At 39.2% G+C, this 27,871-nt stretch overlaps 1 long non-coding RNA gene across 1 annotated transcript in view; it reads left to right on the top strand.

Moving 5' to 3' along the window:
• Positions 1–27,871, top strand: part of LOC106733005 (uncharacterized) — a 239,376-nt gene that overhangs the window by 140,732 nt on the left and 70,773 nt on the right. Inside the window, exon 5 of the long non-coding RNA XR_001369252.4 lies at positions 25,396–25,511. This is a non-coding gene — a long non-coding RNA (uncharacterized LOC106733005). The remainder of the gene's footprint in view (positions 1–25,395; positions 25,512–27,871) is intronic.

The raw sequence follows: 27,871 nt of genomic DNA, 5'->3' as shown, positions 1-27,871 counted from the left end.
AAGTGGCCTTAATTTTACTCAACTTGAAAATACCTCCTAACAGCAACCTTTTGTCGGCAATACCGAGAAAAGACTCCTAGGCCACAACTTCCTCACTTTATGATGTTCATAAAATCCTAACATTAACTGACCTATCAAGCCCATTTTATATTTAAATTTGCCCACAGCATCAGTTGAGAATGGCTCCAAAGAAGGCCACCTCAACCCACTGCTCTTGTTTTATAATAAGACCACTCATCAACCATTTGAAGGAAGGGCTAGGAATTAACCAACTGTAAGCACTCCAACAAAGGAAGGACTACCATTGGCTGGTGGTCACTCTGGTTGGCCCAGTGAAGGTATGACTCTCTGTCTCTTTTCTACAATTATAGCCAGCTGTGACGAGCCAACCCTGTACACTTTATCATGATCAATGGGAGTAGAAGGACATATGATTTAATATTTGTATTATTGTAGAATCTCAAAGCCCTACTCATAGGTCAAGGGACTGTGATGCTAGGCTCCATTCAAACACAGAAAAAAAAATCTTTTTTCATCAAGCAGGTGGCTAGAAGCTCTCCACAGAATTCAATAGCACTAAGAGAGATGACTAACTAGAGAGTTAGCCTGTTATGATTTTCACAAAGTGGCATGATGTGTTTGTTAGGCTGGACTTATCTTTTCTAGCTAGTTCATGTTCTGTAGCAGCAACCACCATCCAAGATGTGGTAGTCATAGGAAAATCTTGTAATGAGCTGTAACATTTGTACAACTCTATAGCCTCCTACTGATGCCCTGTCAGATAAGAGCAGATAGCAGAGGATACATCTGCTTCTATCTCTGACCAACTCCTAACCCCTTCATTGTGCTAGGTAGGGTAATCCCTGAATATGGAGGAGTTTGCTCTTGGGCATTATTTTTTAATAGCTATACACTTTACAGAAGTATTCAGTGGGCTTTAACAAAAATATTTCCATAAAATGGCAAATGCAAAATTATGACTCACTCTGGACCTTCATGAAATGTTAATTTTAGCTATGACACAGCAAATAGCATTCCTTTCTAATCCACTATATTTTAGTGCTTACTGGCACAATTGGTAGGCATGTTGGAATCTTTCTTTGGTTTCTCCTCTTCTTCAACCCATGTCTTCACCTAATGGTTTGTTTGGTTACCCATGCTGTAGGGAAGCTGACTACATTTGATTGGCTACACTAAAGGGAAAGAATTTCAGATGAACTTTCTGATGAGATGTCAGCCCTCAAAGGAGTTGGCAGGAAGAGCTAGTTTCATAAAGCCTCAGGCTATGAATGAAAGGAGTTTTGTACCACAGAGCCATCAGATGCCATCCAAACAATTATGCTGACTTAAGCATTAAAAGATCATTCTGTAAGAAAGCTGACAACAATGTCACTGTTATCTTCCTTCATTTGGTACTGCTGTGCCAACTCATATGAATGGCTGATCAAGCAAAACAATTGCAATGTATTTATTTGTTATAGTTGACAAACAGTTCAGTATTCCAAGGAATTTTTCAAAAAAAAAATTCTTTGATTCTCCCTCCCTTCTCCTTTGTCCCCCACCCCGCTGCAGATAGCAGCTCAAAGCCATAATCTTGCCTTTCTGGTTAGCAAAGTGATACTTTATAATGCTGGTCTGAGAGGCTATAGCAGACATCAGCACCAATCCTGTGAAATGCAGAACATTCCCTATACAGTACAGTGTAACCTCCACCATTCCCACTGAAATCAGTGAACTTTCAGGGTATTCAGCAACCCACAGGAGATGCTAAGCACTTCACAGGATTAAGCCCATTATTAGGTCAGTTCATACCTCTAAAATCACTTCATCTTAACCACCATGATCTTGTGTGGTTATTCATGCACATCCTGAAAAAAAACACTCATCTGATATACATTCCACTGAATTTTCTTTTAGGGCAGTTAGTTTCCTAGGGACCTAAAGTATATTCAACTCAAGGTGCTAAGCAGCTGGAGATCCCAGGATATATAGAAATTAGAGATGAAAAATACCTTTGATACTAGGTTATTGAGACATCCCCCACCACTGCTTGTTCTCAACAGCATAGTAACATTAATAATCATATTGTTATATATGATACTAAGGAGAAGGACCTACTAATACTTAATATATGTAAGCCATTTTAAAAATGAATACTTTAGAACTGCATCAGAAGTCACCATTCACCACAGCAATTCCACCTAAGATAATCTGAAACTATTTTAATATTCCCTCTTCTGACTAATGTTATGAAAAGTCTTGGCAACAAATCTCATATCAAGAAGTATCTGTGAATTGTAACATCTTGCATTTCAGTGGCCATTGTAGAGTACATGCAGAGCCTTTTAAGAGTTGGTTGTATACTGGTCATTTTATGGTCTGCTGAAGCTGGAGATATACGAGACACTGGAGTTTAAAAACAGGATGGTGATTTCCACGTATTGCAACATTGTACTATGGATTATGTGCTATACAATTTACTTCTTAACACTAGCTTCTTTATTCTCTGTTCAGCATTCTTACATTGTGCTGCACCTCTTCACAAAAAACTGTCAAACAGCACAGCTGGAGTTAATAAACTGAGGAAGGATGCCCATTACCAGTTACAGACATCCCTGTTGTTTGATGCTTTCAGTATTTCATTATCTCTGCATCAGCACTGGTAGTCCTGCAACTGCAAAACTATCAGAATAACACAGCTTGAAATGATAAATGAAAGTAACAGAACAACTGCAGCACAGAGTATTCAATTCTGTGGGCTTTTCTAGGTGAACAAAGATTTGTATCTGTGCTGTGGCAGTCTTATACTACCACATAAAGGTTCTAGCCAGACATGCTATTTGGCATAATGCTCCGTAGCTGATCTCACATAGACAATTTTCACAAATGCTGTGAAACCTAAGAAATTAGTTAATAAATTTTAAGTACCTATGATCCTAATCTTTCATCCATTGAGTGGGGAGAAAATAACAGAACTAAATACAGAGGAAAAATCTGTAACAAAAATATTTTGTTCCAAAATAAAAAAAAATATTTCATTGGGACTACAGGTAGTAAATTTAATTTGTAAATTCATTCTTGAGCTCAGGTTGCTTAAAGAATACAATTCAGGAAAGTACCAAACAAGGATCAGAATTACCTAAAGGATCCAAATTCTCTGACCTAGTTTAACAATTAGCTGCAAGTGATGTGGAATTTAACTGTGCACTTCCAAGAAGTCACAAAAATTCTTTCATCCTTAATAAACATAGCTAATTTAAAGACTGAACCATGTATTTCAATTTGTTATTATAAATATTGTCAGTTAAGTAAGTGCCAACAGCGTATTTTCATCAACTAAAACGTGTACAGTTTTCTTCTCTTGGTAGAACTACAGTGTATCTTTAAACTTACTGTATATAATTAAACATGTAGAGATGTGGACTGAAACTGGTATTTAGCCTCCAAAATTTTGAACGGACGCATGAGATATAGCCATATGATCCCCATTATAGTCAATGAAAATCACACAGCTAAATTCCTTACAGCATAGAGAAGATTACAGGGCATTCTCTAAGTTATCCCCACTCATGGGAGTGTAATTTTGTAAATTCTTATCTTGACAGATATGGCAATTTCCTGCAATATCTATCTGAAAGATCTTTCTGTATTAAGTTTATGGATCAGCGTGGGCCACGGACTGCATATAATTCCATGGTGAAGCTTACTACGCACCTTCGGGGCCTAAGAACAGTGAGGTGTGATTAGTAAATTCACTCAGCCAGTAACACTTCTAGAAGAGCACCAGCCCTTGGGGAGGTTCACATGCTAGTTCTAATTTGATTCTCTACAGGCCAACAGATAAAGAAGAGATTTTTGGATAAGTAACCTGATTTTAAATTGGCTCAAAACCTCCTTTCTGATCCAGCACATAGACAAGACTTTTCTATCAAGGGAAAATCTTTAGGGAAGAGTCAGAAGGACTGACGCAGACCAGAGCAATAGTAGGAGATTAGGGGGAAAATGGATCTCTGGTGAGCTAGTCAGGATGCATGTAGCTTATTCTATCATGTTAATGTTTTTTCTGCAATGCTTTTATTTTAAGATTAAATTTGTTTGTTTGGAAAAAGCTATATGGTAAATTAAAACCAAGAGCAGTTGTGCTTTTTATAGCCTCCCATAGCTTTATTTATAGTTATGGGTTATTTCAACCAATTACACACACAAAGGAGGGCTATAATCTGTGAGAGTTCAGTCCTCAAAATCAATTGCAGTAGAGGGGTTGTCAAAGGAAGAGAGACCCATTGGCTCATAATGGAGACTACTAGGTAGTGCTATTTCTATAATTATTTCTATTAGCTAACCAAGCAACAGCATAGACAGTGCATTTGGGTAAAGTAGAAAGTGAACAATACAGAACACATAGTATTAGCATTATTCATACCATGCCTTGTAGAAAAATCCAAAGTGTTAGTCATCATCCTCACCAGCAGTAGTAGTTATCCTGGTATCTCCATTCCTTCCCTCCCCCTCACCATTGCGTGATGCAGCTTTTATAATGTGCTACACTAACAGTCAGCCTCACACATATTTTACACTTTTTCCTTTTATGAACTTCCACACGCCACTATTTTTTGGGTGGCCCATTTTTCATAGGCTAACTCGTTAGTTTCCCTTATAGTAATTAACATTTACTTTACCGTATCACCATAGTAACAGGCAGTTACCTTAAGGAAGTCTCTAACATTTCACCCTGTCTAATAATGATCTCTGTGTGGTGTCTATTACTGTCCTACGTATGATTAGCTAAACTCGGCCGTTATGGTCAAAACATCCATGTATCATAAGCATAGATCACAAGCACAACAACTTTATTATTAACTTACTTAGGCTAGCTTACCTTTATTATACAACTAATTTATCCCAAATCTAAAGCCTAATTTGACTAAGCTAAATATTTTACTGTACAGCTCCACTGCAATGAAATACCTCTGGTTGACTCATGTCAGCTGATTCAGGGTCATGGGCTCTGTCTTCAGGGCTGTAAAATTGCAGGATATACATCCTGGCTTGGGCTAGAGAGCCTGAGTTCTGAGAGAGGCGCCTAGGAGAAGGTACGGTCCCATAGCCCAGGCTCCAACCTGAGCCTGAATATCTTCACTGCAATTTTGTAGCCCAACAGTCCAAATCCTGTGAGTTCAGCTTAGCTGATGTGTGCTAGCCACAGATGTTTGCAGTGTAGAAATACCTTTAAAGGTGTGAGGTGTATATTATGTCATTAATTCTTATATTTCACCTCTGTGCCCTAAATATACATTTTGTCATTGCCTACATTCTGAGGAGAAAACAAAATACAGAAACAGGGCTGTCCTTGCCATGAGGCAAACTGAGGTGGCCGCCTCAGGAGCTAGACTGTGGGGGGAGCCACTAGGAACCAGAGTGCAGAAAATTGTGTCTGCTGCTGGTACATATGTATTCTCTCTGCTCTAGATGCACAGTACCATGAGAGGAGAAGAACAGGAAGAAGGCAGAATTGAGACCTTTCAAAGTTTTGTCCCAAGTGAGAGGACATGGGGGCGTCATTTGAGCTCCCCGCCTCAGGTGCCAAAATGTTGTGGACCAACCCTGTACAGAAACTGACCTGCCTAGTCAGTCTGCCTTGCTGGGGCAACTGTGCATCCTGGCAATACCCCAGTCCATTGGGAGGGAGATTCAGGTCTTTGCCAGAAGGAGGTGACAGATCAGAAGCCTAAGGTCATGAAATTATTTTGAAATAACTTATAGTAAAACCTGTGTTATCCAGCACGTTCGGGGATTAGGGTGTTCTGGTTATATAAGAATTCCGGTTATCTGAGGGTCCCATCAATCCAGGAAAAACCAATGGACAATAATAGTAAAACTCAAGTTTTTAATATTGGTAGTTTCGTAGTGTGAGGCAGTTGGTCTCACATTTCTATTTTGAGTTAAAGATGATTAGTACTTCTTAAATTAAAAATTGTTAATCCAATCATAGTAAACCAAGCCAGGCCTGTGCGCTTGAAGATGTGACAGTATTGTGGCTGTGGGCAATGCTGATTAACAAAGTTTTCTGGTTAACAGAGTGCCAGATAAAAAAGGTTTCACTGTATTTTGAAGAAATAACACTTGAAATCGCTATTTCAAAATAGCATGTCCCCACTACAGGGAAGTCTTGAAATTAGCCCAAAGTACACTCCCCTAATGTGGGCACACTGCCTCAATTTAGAGCCCCAGGAAGCACTGGAGAGTAATTACTTTGAATGAATCTGGGGAGTAGTTATTTTGAAATGGCAGCAGTGGTGTCCACACTACTGCTATTTCAAAATAACTCTTTTGAATTAAGCATTATTCCTTGTGGAAAGCAGGAGTTATTATTTTGAAATAACCAGTCCCTCATTTCAAAATAATGGGCGTGGTAGTGTGGATGCTCCACTTGTTATTTCAAAATAAGGGGCGTTATTTTGAAATAACTCCCTAGTTTAGACGAGTGGTGTTATCTCCCAAGTTTGACATTGCGCATTCCTGTACAAGAAGATATGTAAATGAGGCATGGGGATGTTGAATGCGCAATGTAGACTTGGCCCTTATGTATGAATCATACTCCACAAAACATATTTTCATAGTATGTTTTGTTTCAATTTGCATCTGTTTATTAGTGTAAATTTATTTATTGTAATTAAGCTATTTCCTCCTTGAAGCTAGGATCCTGGAGACAGGATTATCACAATTCTAAATTCCTTTCCCACTAAACAAGACTACATCCCAGGCCACTTGAAATTCAGTTGAAAATGACAGACATAGCTCATTGACTTAATGTTCTTCTTTCAAGAAAACATTGTCTTTGGGGGATGGTATTTATATTTCTGGTTTTAAGCTCAGTCATTAAGAAAGGTTTCTGAGTTTAGACACATAATAATAACACACAGTTCTGTGTAACAGTGACATAGGAAGGACTCACAGTGCTTCAAAAGACTTGCTTTGACATTCATTGAGCAGTGTTTCATACATTTTCACTCTGGAGTTGTTATGGAAAATGCAGTTATAACTTCAAGTGCTAAAAGTAAGCAAATCTGATCTATTTCTCTGTGTTTCTGCACTACACTAGGTAACTGGGAACTAAGAAAGAGTTGATTGCTTTTGTTATAGTGGATTAAATCATCATTCCTTAATTTTCTTCCATAAATAGATCTGTTACTACAAAATCAGAGATGCACACCAGACTGCCAAATGTCTATATTTAAACAATCTTTCTTTTAAAATTTCATGAATCTAGCGATCTTTTATCTTTACATTGTTTTCGTATTTAAATGTATTAAAAGTATAAACTTTCTATTTAAATGGAAGTAAAGCTGTCCCTGAAATAACCTGCAGAATTTGTAAGTGTAAGTATATGAACATTCACAGCAATCAGGTATTTTTATACACAAATAGTCAATTTGAAATACCGGTAGTCATTTCAAGTATATATGTCTGAATAAACTATCCATAGGTTTGAAAATTAAGCTGATTTTCTTGATTTTTATGAAGATATTTATTTCATCTTTGTTTTAATATTAACAGGCAGGCAGACATTTCAAAGGGTGTGTCTAGATGACAGGGTTTTTTTGAAAAAAATGTCCTTTTTAAGAAAAAAAAACTTCCCCTGTGTCTAGACTGGCTCTGTGTTCTTTCAAAATTAAATGAAAAAAATGCAGAATTTTTTTTGACCGTGGTAAACCTCATTTTATGAGGAAGAATGCCTTTTTTTGAAAGTGCTCTTTCGAAAAAAGGCGCTATGTAATGCAAACAGTGCTTTTTGAAACAGAGCATCCAGACTGCCTGGGTGCTCTTTCGAAAAAATGGCTCGCCTTTTCCAAAATACTGGCTGCAGTCTAGATTCGCTCTTTCAAAAGAGGCTTGTAGTCTAGACATAGCCAAAGTAATAAAAGTGATTAATTCCTTTACCTCACCTTCCTAATTCCACAGATGCTTGGGTTGGAAAGCACATCCTGATTCAACCTGCCACATGACTGCAGAATTGGGTTTCCCTATGGTTAAGGTTAATAGGCTACTTTGTTAGACTGTGAGCCACAGTTAGACTCTTAACATTTTTCTTTTAATCTGAGGTGATTATTTTCTTCCTGTACGTGACCTGCTGAAATGTATTTCATCTTCTCCCGCCACACCAATATCATTTTTTGTTAATCCCTTACAGGTATTTATAATTAGCTTTCTTGTTGTGCCTTACTAGTCCTTTTCCCCGGCTTTGCAAATTCTGTTCTTTTAATAAACTTTTTATTATTTTGTTATCCTTTTTTTTGTGTGTGGATCCTTTCCAATTCAGCAAGATCTCTTTAGAGAGTGGAGTCCAAAACTGCACATAATACTCAAATGTGGCCTCGTCAGTTCTGCATAGAGATAAAAAATTAATTACCTTCCTCCCTTCTCCTGACCTAATTCTTCTTTTTATATTGTACATTCCCAGCATGTTATTTCATGTTCTTACAGCACATCACACTGAATTCTCCTACTGAGTTTATGTTCTGCTCTGTTTATGGTCCCTGATCTTTCCTGTAGTACCTTTTTCCAATTAGCATTGTTCTATTTTACACTTGAACATTGGAATCTTTGTTCCTTTTTTGTTAAACCTGAGTGAGGGTCAATTTGTTAGATCTGTTTCAGGAGCAGTGTGAAAACATTCTCCCACTCTGAAGAGTTTAAGATGGACATAGGAACTATACATGATACAATGTGCACTTCTCTCTCCAAGTATTCAGGATACTGGTCCATATGCTCCTCCTTGTGTCCTTTTTTACTTTCTGCATTGTATGCAGCTAGGACCCGTCCCCTCAAATGAGGGTTCAGGAAGGCTATAAAGGTGGGTTGGGGGTTGGATCCCTCCTACACCATTCATGAGAATCCTGAACCCACCCTGTTTCTGTTCCTTTAACAAACAACTCTTTTAAATCTTTCCTAGTCCATTTAATCTGATCTCCATATTGCTTCCCTATAGAGTACCTGCACTGGATATCTGCCACCAGGAGATGCCAGCAGTTAGCCTGGCTTCGTACCCCACCCTCCCATGATCATATGCACATAAAATACAGAACAGCAGTGTTATTCTGGGAGGATGGGGTCCATGTCAAACTTGGGAGATGACTCGTTTTTGGCCAACATCTAAGGAGGAATTTCTAAATGTCTGTGAACCATCTACAAATTCCATAGATATCTACAAATTCCCCCTAATTGGCCAAAAATGTGTTATCTCCCAAGTTTGACATGGACTGCATCCTCTCAGGATAACACTGCTATCCTGTATTTTATATCCATATGATTAAATATCAACCCTATTCTTTCACCTATGAATTTAGCCACCTCCATATTCACATTTTTCCTACCACTGTTACCAAAGGGAGTCGTCATATCTCCCTGCCTCACCCTGCATTGTCACATGTTTGGCCAAATAATGTTTTCTCCTGGGATAATTCTTAGTATCTGCCCAAAGTCTCTCTTAGGTATGATCATTAAATCCACCTCTTTACATGTTCCCAAATTATTTTTTCTGAGGGTAATTATATTCATATCTGCTGTCTGCTCATAGCCCATTCTTATGTACAGAAGGGATATCAACTGGTCTCATAATATGCCCCACCTCCTACGTCAGTTCAGGACCATTTTGCCACTGAGGCTCAGATATGACAACCTGGAAACCTGTCTCTGCACCCAGTACACAATACAGTGCCAACAGATCCACATCACTATCTGCCTTGGAAAGACTCACCAGTCAGAATCCGCTAGGATTGATAGGACCTCAAGCAGAAGTTACTATGAAGATCGAATGGGCAGAATATAAAGCAAGAAAGGTTGAATTCAGAGACCCACCATTGTCTGAGGAATGGAAGTATTTCCAATCCCCAACTACCAGGCAACTTGCCCCCACTTCTTCCACAGCAACCTTATAGTATCTATAGAGATAACATATATGGATAAGATGGATAACATTATTTTCCTACATTACTCATCTTTCTACAAACTATTTTGTTTGTAAAAAGTTAAAAAACAATGAATAGTCTTGCAGCACCTTAGGGTGTGTCTAAACTACATGGCTCCGTCGACAGAGCCATGTAGGTTAGTCAGGACAGCAAAGGGAAATGAAGCCGCAATTTAAATAATCGTGGGTTCATTTAAATCAAAATGGCCACCGCGCTGTGCCGATCAACTGATTGTTGGCTCAGTGTGGTAGTCTAAATGGGGATCTGCCGACCCCAGAACCTTTTGTCGGCAGATCCTGTAAGACAAGTCTTACCCCCCCTCCCCCCGGATTTTTTTGTTGCGCATAAAAAAACCCCAAAAAAACCACACAACCACAACCAAATATCACAACAAGTAGATCTGATCAAAATGTATATCTATATAATTGAACATTTTCAAACAAAATGCCATCCTTTATTATGCAAAATTTCACACAACATTAAATCAGGTACCTTAAGTGTAGGTCAAATATTTTCAATTGAAAACTATCCAATTTTTTCAATAAAGTTTAAAGTTTGATTTTTAAAAAGTTACCAGAGAGCATTGCAGTTTTCTGTTACATAGATTTACTTTTTAAATAGCAAAAATGGAGTCTTTGTTAAGAAAGTGTCAGTTCTGTGGTCAAATTCCAGTCCTTAGTGATTTCAGCACCAATGATTTCATTAGGTAATATGGTACCTCACAACCATTGCCTCCTTTGCATTGCCCTTCAACATACTGCCTGAATGTTGAGTCCAAACTCAATCTAAACAAGATTTTATCAATGATTTTTGCTCAAGCGATCACTGAGACAAGGACTCTCAATTGATTCTATTCAGCACTGGGGCTGCGTCCAGATTGGCATGATTTTCCAGAATGCTTTTAACGGAAAAGTTTTCTGTTAAAAGCATTTTCAGAACAGAGCATCTAGATTGGCATGGACGCTTTTCCGCAAAAGCACTTTTTGCGGAAAAGCGTCCATGCCAATCTAGATGCGCTTTTCCGTAAAAAAGCCCCGATCGCCATTTTTGCGATTGGGGCTTTTTTGCGGAAAACAAATCTGAGCTGTCTACACTGGCCCTTTTGCGCAAAAGCTGATTTCTTACAGTAGGAAGTCAGTGCTTTTGCGGAAATTCAAGCGGACAGTGTAGACAGCTGGCAAGTTTTTCCGGAAAAGCGGCTGATTTTCCAGAAAAACTGGCCAGTGTAGACACAGCCTGGATGTAAAGTGTCAGATATAATTGAGGACTCCCAAATAGACTACACCACCAGAAATAAAACCTGTTTCCATCTTCTGTGACTTTCAGTTAGATGTGACTCACTATCCTCTGCTTAGTGTTCAAGTTATGGTAGACCATAAGCCAGGTCATATTAAGTTCAGGTCTTTTAATCCTACAATATGGATAACAACATTTCATTCTCCCAGCTCCAAGTCTTAAGTGAATTTCAGCCCAAAAGAGCCAAAATTGATCACCTTGAGACAGCAAGTGTGTCTACTGATCTCTGTGGCAAAGTAAGTTGTCTATATAAATAAGGTCTGCTCGTGAAGCCTTTTCCTACAGTTGATTAACAGATGGCAGTAGATAGCTCATTCAGACCACTGGCTGATAATAGTTAGTCACCCTGATCAGTCATTAACCATAGTCATGGACTCATCCTATTCTCCATTGTCTCTATGATTCTCTGATGAACTGTGACAAAAAAGAAGGGTGGAAAGGGAAACTGAAGGGAGAGACCACTCTAAATTCACCAATCAAAGAGCAGTATTGCCAACCCATAAATCACAAGGAACTCCTACACAAAGTTATGAGAATGGATTACAAATCATAAGATTTTTTAAAAATAAAACATGTTGGATTTTTATTGGCCTTTTGTTTCTTGAGTATTTAGGGTTCATGTTTTAAAGCTTTCCTCCTTAGCTGTAAGGCCCAGAAATATAGAGAACTTTTTTTTAAAATGAAAGCCGAGATTCCTACATAACCAATTTACTCCAGGCCTTTAGAAAATCACCAAATGTTTTGAAACTCATGGTTAAACAATGGAGGAATTCTTGTGAGCCCGTGCTTTGCCCACAGTATAAATAATAAAAAAAACAAACAATATCTTCTCCACGAAACATCCTAATGAGATACTGCAAATGGTGAACTGAATTCAACAGCTCCTGATATGAACAGGTATCAACCTAGTTTTTCATATTTGAGATGGGTTACCAGGAATCATACATGACAATAGGGAATCTTTCTGCTCTCAAGTCAGCATATTCACAAAGCACCTATAATTTTGATCCATTCATTTATTGGATAGTGAAAGAGAAAAGAGGGGAATTAGTATAGATAAATGTTCAAATTTAAAAAATAAAAAGCCTGAAGGAATTAGGACTGGGCTCCTACGTCTCATGGTCAGAACTGACTAGGACACTAATGACCAGATTTTCAAAGGTGTGTAAAGATCAGATAGATATCTTTGAAGAGCCGAGTTGGCAACTGTCTCTTTAGAAACTTAATTACCTTTGAAAATCTGAGCTTAGATTTCCAAATCCAATTTTCAAAAATGACTTTAGTCATTCAAGTGCTTTTGAAAATTTTTACTGGGGGCCTAAAGAGACAAAAATAGACAAAAGGCAGGAGATATGGTATTCCTTTTAAAAACGTGTGACATCTATTTTTAACTAAATTTTATATTATTTTTCTCCCGGGGAAAATGACCCTCCTCACTAGGCCACTGCCCCCCCCCTCCTGCAGATCTATCATCTTATGCATGTGCAAGATCTGTGAGAGCCATCCCATGAATCTGCAGTTAGTGTCTGTGGTGCCTGCTTTTGGGTGGTGTCTCAATGCTGCCACATTCACCTCCAAAGAGGGGGTTTCCCAAAGCAGGCACTTGTTGCAGACCCCCAAGGTATCCACAGGTCCAGTCTCCTTTCAATGGGTCCACTTCCCAGGGCTCATTGATCTTGGATCTGGCTTCCATCCCCTCTCCAACCCCCATCTGAACTACTATGCCCTCCTATTTATTCTTTTCCTAAGTTAGGAGGATTGGAAATTAACCCACCCAGTCTCACATCCCCTAGGCAGGAAATGAGCCATCTACATTAGGCCCCAGCTGAAATATCATGTCCAGTTCTGGGCATCACATTTCAGGAAATGTGGAGAAACTAGAGAAAGTCCAGAGAAAATCAACACAAATGATGAAAGGCCTAGAGAACATGAGATATGAGGCAAGGCTGAAGAAATTGGCCTTGTTACGTTGGAAAATAGAAGATCGAACAGGGACATGAGAGCAGCTTTCAAGTATCTAAAAGAGTATCATAAGAAGGAGGAAGAAAAATTGTTCTGCTTGGCCTCTCAGGTTAGGATGAGAAGCAATGGGCTTAAATTGCAGATATTTAAGACCAGATTAGACAGACACCTGTCAGGGATGAGTTAGGGCAACTCAACTTTAGAAGTTCCAGGGGCCACACTGATACTTACAGAACATGCTGAGGGCCTCAACTTAAGTGTGGTTGCATATGCAAGCAAATATATACAAATAGCTTCTCTTACACTGACAGGCATGAATACAAAGATTAAGGCAAGACTACACAACACATAGGCCCCATTTAAGTCAGTTCTGCTGATATTAATAAAATGCAATATTTACCCAATTTCTACTCATGTGACAGCACTTTTCATGAGCAATGACAGTCCAAGAATTTAACTACTAAAACACATATCAACAGAAGATCATTACACTGACTACTTTTGTTTTGGCTCCCACTCGCCAGCCACGTGTTGATCCCCACATAAACCCAAATTGCAGCATGGGGCGCAAACAAACTGGCCGTGGGCAGCATACCATGTTGTTAATAAATATTTTATAAACCTTTACCTTTTCTCTCCACTGCCATGTCTCCTCTTCTTGCTCCATCATCTCCCCTGGTGCCTGCTGCCCCCCAACTCTTCACCCTCCTCTGCTGTCCTGACTCCTGCCCTTCTCACTGCCCTCAGCCCTCCTGCAACCTGCCCCCCCTCCACCAGCCCTTCTCTCCCCACTGTGCCCACTCCTCCAGTAACCCCACTTTGATCAGGTGAATTACCCCTCCTCATCCCCTCTTCTAATACCTCCCTCTCCACACCTGCTCTGCCTCTCTCCCCTGGTACTGGTCCCTCCCCTGCCGGTGTCTGCCCCATACCCAGAATCCCCTGGCACCTGCACCTTCCCTTAGCCCTGCACCCTCCTGGTGCTCCCCCTTCCCTCACTGCCCCTGCCCCCTTTGCCCTCTTTTTCCCTGATGCCCACTCCCTCACCACCCTCTGCCCCATTCCCCTCCTGCCCCCTGTGCCCTCACACGTCTTGCTCCATCCCCACCTTTCTCATGCCCACCCCTTCTTTCAAGCCTTCTCCCAGAACCTCCCCCTCCAGCCCCCAGTGCCCTTCTCTCACCCCTCCCCACATCACCTTGTCCCCCTCCCACTGACACCTCCCTCCTGACCTTTTCCTCATTGTCTGCACTTGGCCCCCTGGCATGTGTCTCACCTCCACCCTGCCTCCGTACAAGCCGCTTCCTCTCCCACCCCATCCAAGCCCCTGCCTCCGCTCCCGCTCCCCTACCTTCTGCCTTCTGCGGGGACGGTTTGCGAACTGCATGAACTGCACCGGCAGCAGCATGGCACTTTTCAGTTTTTAAATCCTGGGTGTGATGTCACGTCACACCTGGGCATCTCCCCGCCCACCTGCGAACGGCACACATGGCAAGAGCAGCCGGCAGCATAAGCAGGTAAGGGCAGGGGGGATCTGAGGAAAGCCAAGGGAGCCAACTTCCAGGTGTAGGGGCGCGGGGCCTGATTCAGACAAATCGGCTGAATTGGCTTAAGGCCGGCCCTGGTCCCCAGGAGCAGCCTGCCAGGGCCTAGAGAAGGTGGGTGCCTTCCTAGTCCAGGATGGAGATCATGGATCTTATTCAGGTTTGGGGGGGATGCCCACAACGTCCATGATATCCACACTAGACAGAGGAACGTTGCTGTCTATCGCAGGATAGCTGCCAGCCTGGCCACCAAAGGCCACATGTGAACCCAGGAGCAGGTTCACATGAAAATCAAGTTGGTCCAGTGGGACCCCCAACCCTGAGCCCTGAGCTTGCCCTCCCCCTTCTTCCCCTTGCTTCCCCCTTCCAGCTCCCTCCTCCCAGGTTTCCCCCTCCGCCTACCACCCTCTCTTTTCCCCTCTCCCGCCTTTTTCCCCAGTCTCACCAGAGTTTCATTCCCTCCCCCTCGGTTTTGTTAAATAAAGAGAGTTTGGGTATGTCTACACGAGCCCCCTAGTTCAAACTAGGGAAGCTAAGGTAGGCATTTGAAATTGCAAATGAAGCCCGGGATTTAAATATCCAGGGCTTTATTTGCATCTTTCTATCCGGGCGCCATTTTTAAATCCCCTTAGTCCAAACTAACTGCCCGCGGCTACATGTAGCAGTCAAACGTTAATTCGAACTAAGGACTTGAACTAAGCTTACCATCCTTTGGCACCTCTCCCAGAGCTGCCAATGACTGCAGTTCTCTGTTCCTGGCCAATGAGTATTGTGGCAAGCAGTGCCCATAATAAAGCCACTCCTTAACCTTAACCTTCTCTTTTGTTAAGTGTATAGTTTGAATTGTTTGAGCATATCACTATAAAGCATGACTTATAATCATTCTTATGGCTCTTCTCTGAACCCTTTCAATTTATGAACATCTTTATAAATTATGGGACCACAGCTGGACACAGTAGTCCAGCAGTGGTTGCACCAGAGCTAAATAGGTAAAATCATATCTCTTTCCTACTTAAGATCCCCTATTGTGTATCTGAGGATTACATTAGCCCTTTTGACCCCTTCTATCTCTTTGGGGTCTCAAGTTCAGCTGATTATTCATCACAATCCCCAAATCTTTTTCATAGTCCCTGCATACAGTCCCCCAGGCTACGTCTACACTGGCACCCTTTTCCGGAAATGCTTAAAATGGAACAGTTTTCCATTATAAGTATTTCCGGAAAAAGCGCATCTACATTGGCAGGATGCTTTTCTGGAAAAGCACTTTTTCCGGAAAAGCGTCCATAGCCAATGTAGACGCGCTTTTCCGGAAAAAAGCCCCGATCGTCATTTTCGTGATCAGGGGTTTTTTTGCAGAAAAGACTACTGTGCTGTCTACACTAGACCTTTTCCGGAACAGTTTTTCCGGAAAAGGACTTTTGCCCGAACGGGAGCAGTATAGTTTTTCTGGAAAAAACACTGACAATTTTACAGTAGATCGTCATTGCTTTTCTGGAAAAGCAAGCGGCCAGTGTAGACAGCTGGCAAGTTATTCCGGAAAAGTGGCTGCTTTTCCGGAATAAGTGGCCCAGTGTAGACACAGCCCCACTGTGGAAGTATGGCTTACTTCCTTTGTTGCAAGATTTATATATTGATCTGTAACCCATATTAAAATCATATTGTATGTTTGAACCCAACTTGCCAACTGACTCAGATCAATCTATCTTAGTGACCTGTCCTCATCACTGGCCCAATGTTTGTGTCATCTGAAAAATGTATCAGTGATGATTTTATATTTTCTTCTAGGTCATTGATAAAAAATGTTAAAGAGACTAGGGGGAAGGCCAGATCTTTGTTGGAACCCACTAGAAACAGAGCACATTCAACGTTGATTCCCCATTTAATATTATATTTTGAGACCTACTAGTTAGCCAGTTTTTAATCTAGTTAATGTGTACCATGTTAATTTTCTAATTAGTAATGAGAATGTCATTCCAAAAAACAAGAAATGAAATCTATAAATATTAGAAGAGGAATAACATTGTGTATGCACAAGAAAACTTCACAAATATTTTTGCCACAATGATTAGTTTCTGTCTAACCTTTTATCTATAAGAAATCAACCAACAGCCTCTGACAAAGGATTTGCTCACTTTAGAAAACCTCTAGATGCCTTTTTCAGAGACTCTTTGAGGAATTTCCTATACTTTCCCTTTAATCTTTCAAGTAGTCTCAGGAGGGTAGATATTTAACTCAGTCTTAAAGTAAAAAAACACTATATCATATAGTCTGTGTTCCTTCAAGTGCAGGATAATCCCCTTTATTTACTCCAGTTTAGCTTTGCAGTTTCTCCATCTTCTATTTTTATTCTATTCCTTAATAAATTGCAGAGAGAAGAATTTCCTCATAACCATACTTTCCCTTTTTAAATTTCATTCACTTTTTCCTAATTTATATCCCTCTTTATTACAACAAGTTGCTCCTACACTCATTGGTTGATTACATACTTTAAATAGTTTATACTGTCATAATACCCACTTTAACTTTCCCACACTTAGCCAAAATGTTTATAATTAACTCATTTAATTTTTCCTCAAAAGTCATTCTTTTTTTTTTTTTTTTTTTTTTTTGCCTTTTAACTATGGGTCAGACTCTGAGCTTCTGCATCCCTTTGATGAGTATTTATTCAGGTGTGTAGTTGCGCTCAGTTTATCTGAGTAAATGCTCCCCAGTTTGTGTCAGAACCCACAATCTGGATCTATTTTTGTTGTTCTTCTTGATATTCCTTGAAGTTGCCCCGATGTAACCATGATTGGAATCTCTCCCTTCAATGCTAATCTGAAAGGTCAAAAATTAGATTAATCAAAATCTAGGAAGGTAACATCTTAATGATGTTACAAATCCCACGTCAATTTGTGATATATTTTAATGAACTCGATTGGTATATTCTTTGTGCCTTCCTCTAGGTTACTCAGGAAGATATTAAATAACATTGGACCCAAAACTATTTGTGTAATATCCGATGACAACATTCCATAATCAGGAATATTTGCATCAATCATTATTCTTTATTTGTGATACTTTAAGCTTTCATTCCACACATTATTATAAGTAGCATATAGTTGATATTTTTTACAGAGATCCCAATTAAGCTCTTATAAATGACTCTCAGAATTGTAAAAAATACCAATTATGATAGGGTTTACTACAGTGCTGCTTAAAAATCAGCAAAGAATGGGACCCCCGTTGCACTATGCTAACTAGTCCCTTTCCTGAAGAGTTACGGTCTCAGGGTATGTCTTCTCTCGGAGCTGGGAATGTGATTCTCATATCAAGGAAACATACTCAAACTAGGTCTCATCAGGGCATTGTATTAAAAATAATATTATAGATGTAATTACATGGACAATGGTAAGCAATGGCACAAGCCAATTTCATGATTGGTTATCCATGAACTGTGGTGTGAAGTCATGGTGACAAGACTGGGAGTAAGGGAGAGATTGAAACAAGCAGATAAGATTGGCAAAGTTGCAGTGGGACAAATTGATTCTTCATTTAAGGGGTTGCAAATCTGCTGAAGTTAGTGGAGTTACACCAAAGCTCAATATGTCCACTGCATTACCTTTGTCATCTATAGCAAACTGTTGAGTTTCCTTAATAGCTAGTTAATTTGATATGACATATGCTTATGAACTTCTGCTGCCTGCTACTGACAACTTTCCTGCAGTTCCTTAATGTATTTATTGAAGTATTTTTAAATCTTGCCCACTACTGAGTTTGAGTGATTTGGTGTGTAAAGACTAATGCTATAATTGACCCATGTCTTCTCCAGACATTTTCAATGTTGATCATTAACGGTTCTAAGTAATATATTCAGATGGTATATAATAACCCTCAATTTATGTAGTCTGGCCCTGCTACTTAATTTATGTACATTATATATCAATGATGTCTTAATTTACATTTTTTATTCATTCTGTTTCTGTTTAGTCACAGACACCTATTAACGACCATTTATCCCACTGAACCTACTGCTTCCATAGCAAGAAAAATAAACTGTGTAAAAAATTAGAAATAAAATTATCCAGAAGTAGTATTCCCAAATCTCCTGTTGGTAACATCCATCTTTCTTAACTTGATATATATTGTGAAACCCTGACACTCCAGTATGGAAGCTTGATGTAAACAAATTTGCAACTTTCTATAAAACTTGTTTAAAAATCTGGCCAGAGGAAACAAATCCATGGTAAAATTTTCCCAGGAATATTTTAATGGTTTTAATTGAATGTTTATTTATAACAAACAAATAATCTAGCAGAGGGCAACCAAAATAATGAGGGGGCTGGAGCACATGACCTATGAGGACAGATTTGGGCTTATTTAGTCTGCAGAAGAGAAGAATGAAGGGGGATTTGATAGCAGCCTTCAACTTCCTGAAGGGAGATTCTAAAGAGAGGCTGTTCTCAGCAGTGACAGATGACAGAACAAGGAGCAATGGTCTCAAGTTACGGTGGGGGAGGTCTAAGTTGGATATTAGGAAAAACTATTTCACCAGGGCTGTGTCCAGACTCCATGCCTCCTTCGACGGAGGCATGTAGATTAGCCACATCGGAAGAGGGAAATGAAGCCGCGATTAAAATAATCGCGGCTTCATTTAAATTTAAATGGCTGCCCCGATCTGCCGATCAGCTGTTTGTCGGCAGATCGGGGGAGTCTGGACGCGATGCCCCGACAAAGAAGCCTTTCTTCATCGACACAGGTAAGCCTCGTGAAACCAGTTTACCTGTGTCGATGAAGAAAGGCTTCTTTGTCGGGGCATCGCGTCCAGACTCTCCCGATCTGCCGACAAACAGCTGATCGGCAGATCGGGGCAGCTATTTAAATTTAAATGAAGCCGCGATTATTTTAATCGCGGCTTCATTTCCCTCTTCCGATGTGGCTAATCTACATGCCTCCGTCGACGGAGGCATGGAGTCTGGACACAGCCTAGGAGAGTGGTGAAGTACTGAAATGGGTTATCTAGGGAGGTGGTGGAATCTTCATCCCTAGAGGTGTTTAAGTCTTGGCTTGACAAAGCCCTGGCTGGGTTGATTTAGTTGGTTAGTCCTACTTTGGGCAGGGGGCTGGACTTGATAATCTCTTGAGGTCTCTTCCAGCCCTATGATTATATGATCCTATGAACAAAAAAATGAATCCACATGTAAAAATGTGATCAAGCAGTGTGGAAATGATCCAAAAACAACTTGAGTTATAACATTGTAAATTACAAAGGTAACACAATCAAGGACAATGAAATTTTAAAGAAAAAAAATCAACAATACAATAAACAAGGTGAAAGCCTTTTCTGGAATGAATCCACCATCAGACTATCCAGTTATTTAAAAAAAAAATCTAAAAAAAAGGATTATGTTAATGCCAGTGTTATGTGGCCAGAACTGTTACTTGGTTGTTTTTAATCCGAGGGTATATCTACACTGCCACCCTACTTCGAACTAGGGTGGCTAATGTAGGCATTCGAAGTTGCAAATGAAGCTCGGGATTTAAATATCCCGGGCTTCATTTGCATCTTGCCGGGCGTCGCCATTTTTAAATCCCCATTAGCGCGGACTCCGTGCCCGCAGCTACACGCGGCACGGAGTAGGTAGTTCGAATTAGGCTCTCTAATTCGAACTACCATTACTCCTCGTGGAACGAGGTGTACCGGTAGTTCGAATTAGAGAGCCTAATTCGAACTACCTACTCCGTGCCACATGTAGCCGCATGTAGCCGCGGGCACGGAGTCCGCGCTAACGGGGATTTAAAAATGGCGGCGCCCGGCAAGATGCAAATGAAGCCCGGGATATTTAAATCCCGGGCTTCATTTGCAACTTCATTTGCAACTTCGAATGACTACATTAGCCACCCTAGTTCGAACTAGGGTGGCAGTGTAGACGTACCCAGAGACAGTCAAAAATGTGAATACTAGATAATAATAAAGGGAATTACAGTTCAGGATGAACATCAAGGCTCTGTCTAGAATACTTCCCTCTTTCAAAAGTGGGATGTAAATTAGACATATCAAAATTGCAAATGAAGCCAGGATTTGAATTTCCTGTGCTTCATTTGCATAATTGCGACATGGCGTTTTTTTCAAAAAACACTATTTCGAAAATGAAACTGCGGTCTAGATGCGGTTTTTTCTAAAAGAAAAGCCTTTTTCAAAAGATCCTGTACTCCTCAGAGTTAACAGGATCCTTTGAAAAAGGCTTTTCTTTTTGAAAGAACCACGTCTAGACTGTGGTTTCACTTTCGAAATAACGTTTTTTGAAAAAAACACCGTAACTCGATTATGCAAATGAAGTGCAGGAAATTCAAATCCTGGCTTCATTTGCAATTTTGATAAGTCTAATTTACATCCCTCTTTCGAAAGAGGGCTGTAGTTTAGACGTACCCTATAGATCAAGCTTTGCAATACCTGTGCTTCTCAAATGTTCCATGCTCTAGGAAATTCTGAAGTATAGTATTTTCCAGAGTATGATGGCTTGTCCCACTTGACAGAATCAGCTTTTGGCAAGTCTCAAGAAATGCAAAATATAATTATTCAGTTGTTTTCAAATAAAGTTTGTTCACTGACAATATTCCTTTAAACAATCTAACTAAGGACTAGGGACATATCTGCACTGGGAAGCTATTTCAAAATATTACGCTGGTTATTTCAAAATCTGTACTCCTGCTTTCCTGGGGGAATAAGCTTATTTCAAAATTGTTATTTCGAGAGTTTCAAAATAACTTATTTTGAAATAATTTCCTAGTGTAGATATGTCCTAATAGGGCTGAGGAAATGAATATAGCACCTTCTTAAAGATTTGATTGACTCATGGCTAAAACAAGTGAAAAAATTCAGAGCCACACTGAATGAAAACCCTCCTTTCTATCCCTGTCACTCCACATTATATCACTCAGTCAGTATTTCAGATAAGCTCTGCATCTAATTCATAGAGTCATGTTGGTGCAAAGTTACTCTGTGTAACACAATATGACTGGTATAATGGACATGAAGCAAAGAAATTGTATATAGCTGAAGGTTGCTCCAAGAGTTCTTTGATTAAAAGAATTGAAATTAATTGCCAATTTGTTACTATGAAGCTTATTGATAATTCAAGGTTATTAAAGCTCTGAAAATGAATTACATTGTTACATGCATTTGAGCATAATTATAATGTGGTTCAGTTCCAGGGGGAAAGAAGAAGGTTCCTAAAAATAATAATGTAATTTCCATTTCTTTTTGCACTGTCCGTCTACTGTCACTGTGCCATTATGTTCCAAAAACTCCAACTATTTTGAGTTCAATACATGCAGAAACAAACTAATGAAGGTTTGCCACTATGTGGGATATGAACCTATTCATTGAAGGTTTACTGGGTTATTAAACATCTTACCTCATTATCTACTATCAGAAAAAGAACCTTTTTGTTAAGTTCTGTACTACATATTAGTTTTAGTTAACTTTAATAAATGAAAATTTAAATGATTATATATATTACAATTAACAATCAGATATTTTAGTTTCAAGGGTTTGCATATTATTTCCAATATTCTTCCTTTAACTTTAATGGAAACAAACTAAAACTTTTCATGCCAACTATGTGTGTGTGTGGGGGGGGGGGGGGGGGGGGGGGGAGCGGAATTCAACTGTGACTGAGAAATAACCTTGTTTCCTTTCCCGATACCTGGGTTGATGATGATACCAGAGGGTATGTGTACACTTGCGGCCTAATTCAAACTAGGGCTGCAAATGTAGGCATTCGGAATTGCAAATCAAGCCCGGGATTTAAATATCCCATGCTTGATTTGCATCTTCCTGGCCGGGCACCATTTTTAAAATTTACAAGCCCAAAGTAACTGCCCGCATCTACACGTGGCAGTGAAACAGGCATTCAAAATAAAGCCCTAATTGGAACTACCTCATTGCAGGAGGAATAACAGGTAGTTCAAACTAGGGCTTTATTTCGAACGCCTGTTTCACAGCCACACATAGACGCAGGCAGTTACTTCGGGCTTGTAAATTTAAAAAAATGGTGCCTGGCTGGGAAGATGCATATCAAGCATGGGATATTTAAATCCCGGGCTTGATTTGCAATTCCAACTGCCTACATTTGCAGCCCTAGTTCGAATTAGGCTGCAAGTGCAGACATACCCATAGATTTTATCTGGCCTTTGTGCAGTTAGGAATGAGCATAGAAGAGGTAGGAAAAGAGCTTGCTCTTTTGTTTGCTTTCTTTACTTATTTAATTATTTATGTATTTTGTGGGTTAAGATGGTGTATCCAGTCACATAAGAGATGGCTCATAAAGAAGATGAAATAATTTCAGTATTGCCCAGTCTAGAGGTTCTCAAATTGGGCATATGGGCCCTTTGTAGAGGTGTGAAATGTATCATACAGTACATAAGGGCTGTCTCTACATTGGCAACCTTTTCCATAAAAGGGATGCTAATGAGACACTTCAGAATTGAAATGCTGCAGGGCATTTAAACATCCCCCGTGGCATTTGCAAGAACATGGCTGCCGCTTTTTTCCGGCTCGGGGTTTTGCCGGAGAAAAGCGCCAGTCTAGACGGGATCTTGCGGAAAATAAACCCTTTTCCGCAAGATCCCTTATTCCTATTTTCAAAGAGGAATAAGGGATCTTGCGGAAAAGGGTTTATTTTCTGCAAGATCCCGTCTAGACTGGCGCTTTTCTCCAGAAAAACCCCGAGCTGGAAAAAAGCGGCAGCCATGTTCATGCAAATGCCGCTGGGGATGTTTAAATGCCCCACGACATTTGCAATTCCGAAGTGTCTCATTAGCATCCCTTTTACGGAAAAGGGTGCCAATGTAGACACAGCCAAGAAGTGTTGGGAATGAAAATTTTACTGGGCACATTTTACACATAGCAATGATAAGTGGCAACGCTGATTCCTCCAGCCACGTCAGAACCTCAGATGGTGCTGTGCATTTGACTCAAATGGCTCTGTGTATTTTGATGTATTTCTGTTAAGCTTTATAGAAAGTTGTTGCCATCTATATGCTAAGTCAGCATGCACATTTAATAGTAAGCATTGACCACAATCACAGTTCTACTTGCTCATATTACAATAGATCATTGGCTCTGTTTTGAATATTTAGTGAGAGCAGAATGTTGATTTTTGCACAGACATAGCCTTCTGTGGACTGGAAGGTTGTTTGAGGAAAATACTGACATTTTGGTCAGCAGAGTCAGTAATAGTCACGCTGAGGTCAACTCTTTTTGATTGAACCAAGACACAGCAGTCTCTTTACTTTCCAGTGAACCGACAAAGAAGGGACAAAAATACCAGAAAAATTATTCATTTTTAAATCCCTGTAAAATGAAAGCCAGTGCTGAAAATCAGAGGACAGGTTTTGGGCTGGTGTATTGAAAGTATTTGACTGATTCCTATCAATACCTCTCATTTGAACAGTTCATTATATGTATTATAACTTCAGAATGACACAAATGTTTTTCCATTTGCAATGGTTAAGTTTGAGCATTCCTCTTGTAAGTGATGTTCAAAACAGTGACACGCACTCTTCTAATAAAAACATTAGATTATTTCAATGTGGTCTACTAGAGGCTATTTTAAACAAACACCTTAATCTGGTACTAAATGAATGAATTCCTCTCTTGAGAGTGCTAGAGTATTTAACAGTAAGTGTGGGCTCTGTATTGGTTACATTTTCACTTCTGGGTGCCATTTCAGATGTTGCTTATGACGAATAAAACTCCAATATGCTGAGAACTTGTTAATTTAAAGAGAGTTTTTGGTATTGAACTCTCCAGGACAAAAAATAGTTTTTCCCTGAAGAAAATATTCTGACTCCTGCGTTCCCTTAACCAGTGAGTTTCAAAGCCCAGTAAGTGATATATCCAATAGATCAACCTGAATTTTGGACTAATTTAGAGACTTGACTTGTCATGTGTGTCTTTTCTACCTATTTTTTGGTATTTTTTTGTTTGGTTCAGAAGTTGAAGTGGTAGATGACATTTATAAAACAACAGGCCTTATCCAATGTCCACTGAAATAAGTGGGAAGAAGGTGCCCACCAAATATAGCCGTATTTTGTATAACTCACATATTACGAAGTAGTGTGAGCAAGGAGTGAAAAATACAGTTCCAAGAGAAGGCACATTTAAAAAGTTAACAGTCATCACTACTACTAATTACTGGAAATAATGCATGTAGGGCCAGAGTCACAGTAATTATTACAGTATATAATATAGTGTGTATAATTACATTGTTCACTGTTCTGTTTCCAACCGTGGCTAGCACCAGTTGCTTCAAAGAAAGGTGTAAGGACCCCATAATATAGAGAGGTGGTATAATATGCCTTCATGAAGGTCTCATCCTAATCTAAAACAGTCAGAGATTGCTTTCAGCCCTGAAGTATTTAAGGTTTTATAGCCTTTCCAAAAATGTTCTTAGTATTGGCCTTACTCACATCCTGAGGCAGTCTAATTTGAATGCTCTTTCATTTTCATTGAGAGTTATTTAGCAGTGTTCTTTAGCATTGAGACAGAAATAATAAGAGGCTCCTGTTTTTGATTCTTTGCCTCTAAGCAGTTCATTATTTTATATAATTTTATATAATCTTATCTGCCTGTTTTCTAGGACCTTATTGTCTTCAGATGAGAGGTTTTCCATACTTCACTCCCCATCTCTAAACACATATTATCCACAATATCCTTTATGGGATAGGACAAGTGGTGTTGCAAACAATATTCCAGGTGAGGAATTATCATTCATTTATATAACATTATATTATTTCCATAATGTGTTTCTCTAACCTATTTTTATGCATCTTAACATCATGTCTGCTTTTTTTGACTACAACTGCACATTGAGCAGAGGTCTATAATAATGTCCTGGTCCAATTAATTTCAGTGGAATTTGGATTAAGGCCTTGATTCAGAGGACAACAGCTATATCTCAGGTAGCAATGTATAGTAAACTGTTGGCAAGATTGACATTTTAACATCAATCACTGTACTGTTGCAAAAGAAATCACATACAATATAGGTTGCAGTGGCTTCAAACATGCTGTTTGGAAAATGTTTTCAAATTATATAGGGTATATACCAAGTGACACATGTAAATATATGCATTTTTCCTGTGCTGGGTTTAAAATCAATCCATTTAGTCAAGTAGTCTTATTATATGCTACCATGTTGGAGGCTTACATTAAAATCGATGGTTCACAAAGGCTGGGCACTTTACTTCAAGGGAAAAGAAGATCCTTCTGTCATTCAGTAACTCTCTCTGGTCTCAGACAGACAAAGAACTACTGTAAGTATGAAGCTTCAGACAAGCTGCTGTAAGCCTTTTTGATAAAATTTTACTTCTGAGGTTAATGACAATACCTAAGGTGTGGGAGTCATGTAATAAGCGCAAATCTGACTTGAAAAATTAAAAACAAAGAGCAGAAAACAAAGAAAAAAGTAACATTAGTTTGAAACGAATGGCATTATAGTCAGAGAGTAAATAATGAGGAACAATACAGAAAGACACAAGAAGACTTAGATCATTTAAATACTAAAAGATGAAAGCTAGTTCAAAGCAGCTAAATACAGAACAGTGACAGGTTTCTAGGGGAAAAAGCATATTAAACAATTGTGTGTGTCATTAAATATAAAAAATCAAAAGGTAAAAAGAGTCTAAAAGATAATTCTGTGTGCAGCATTAAATATGAATGATAAGTAATAAGAAGAGGAAAGAAAAATCTATGTCTAACATTAAAAACAAAGAAACATTACCAACTATGCCTAAGTAGGGCAAAAAGGAGCCAGGTACAATTTACTAATGTAAACAAATTCTGAAGAAACAAAGTAAAAAGAGAACAAAAGAAAAATAATCCACTTTTGACAATACGAATATAGAAGGCTACAAACTGTGATGGGAACTCAGAGTTTTACCCCTAACTGAGACATAGATGAGCAAGTAGTTTAGGGCTTGTGAGGCCATGATATTAGGCTCACTATCATAAAGGCTTGGCTGCACTATCCAGGCAATGAACTTGTGTCTGGCATTCAAAAACTTGCTTTTCCTAAGTTCTTTTTATAAAGAAAAGGCATCAAGGGCCAATTAATTTAGTACAGTGCTTCTTTAAGAAAGGCCGAAGCAAAAATATCATAATCTTCATTCCCATCCTGTCTATGAAGCTATATTGGAACACACGTCTTTTAATGAATTAAGTTGCCAATTTAATTTGGGTCAAAGAAAAGGCAAGAGGAGAGATTTTTCAAGGTATTTAGGTTCCTAAAGATGAAGATGAGGCACATCTGAAAATCCCACTAAGTACCTATCTGCAAGTTTAATACCTCTGTAAACCTGGTTTGAGATCAGCTTCAGGAAGATTTAATATCTGAAATATCCTCCTTTGAATTTGTTATTATTGCATTAGGGCATTTAGAGGCAAATTCCACAGTTTTTTATCCTGATGATGGCTTGACAGTAACATCTCTGGATATGTCTACACTTGCACCCTAGTTCGAACTAGGAATGCAAATGTAGGCATTCAAAATAGTAAATGAAGCCGAGATTTAAATATTCCATGCTTCATTAGCATAATCTCGGCTGCACGCTGTTTTGGAACCCAACAGTTTTGAAAGTGAAAGTGCGCTCAGGGCCATGTTAGTTTGAATCAAACCCCTTGGTTTGAACTAATATTACTCCTCACTGTGAGGAAGACATTATTTATTTTCCATCTTTTACTTTAAACAAAGAAAGCCTGACCTTCCAGTGAAGCAATGACCCTGTCATATCTAACAGTCTGACCATCTTTATCTCCCTCGTTCCTGTTGTATTGACCATGTCAGCTTTTTATTAACAAATCCTTAACAAATGTATTTTTTATAATATTACCATAATAATTCACTTAGGACTCAAATGCCTGATGGCAGCAGAATAGATAGAATTGGAGATATTTTCACATTTAACAAAAATGTTTATTTTAAAAAGATAAGAGTGCAAACTATTTCCATTGCATTCCTCCATTGCTATGCATTATTGCATATTTTAAAACAACAACTTATGCTTACATTAAATGATAGTTAAGGTATTCAAGGCAATACCCAAAGTTAAGAAAAGG

This window comes from Pelodiscus sinensis, chromosome 4 (genome assembly GCF_052426305.1).
Source record: "Pelodiscus sinensis isolate ZL-2025 chromosome 4, ASM5242630v1, whole genome shotgun sequence".
Classification (NCBI taxonomy): Eukaryota; Metazoa; Chordata; order Testudines; family Trionychidae; genus Pelodiscus; species Pelodiscus sinensis.
This window is presented reverse-complemented; position numbering and strand designations above follow the sequence as displayed.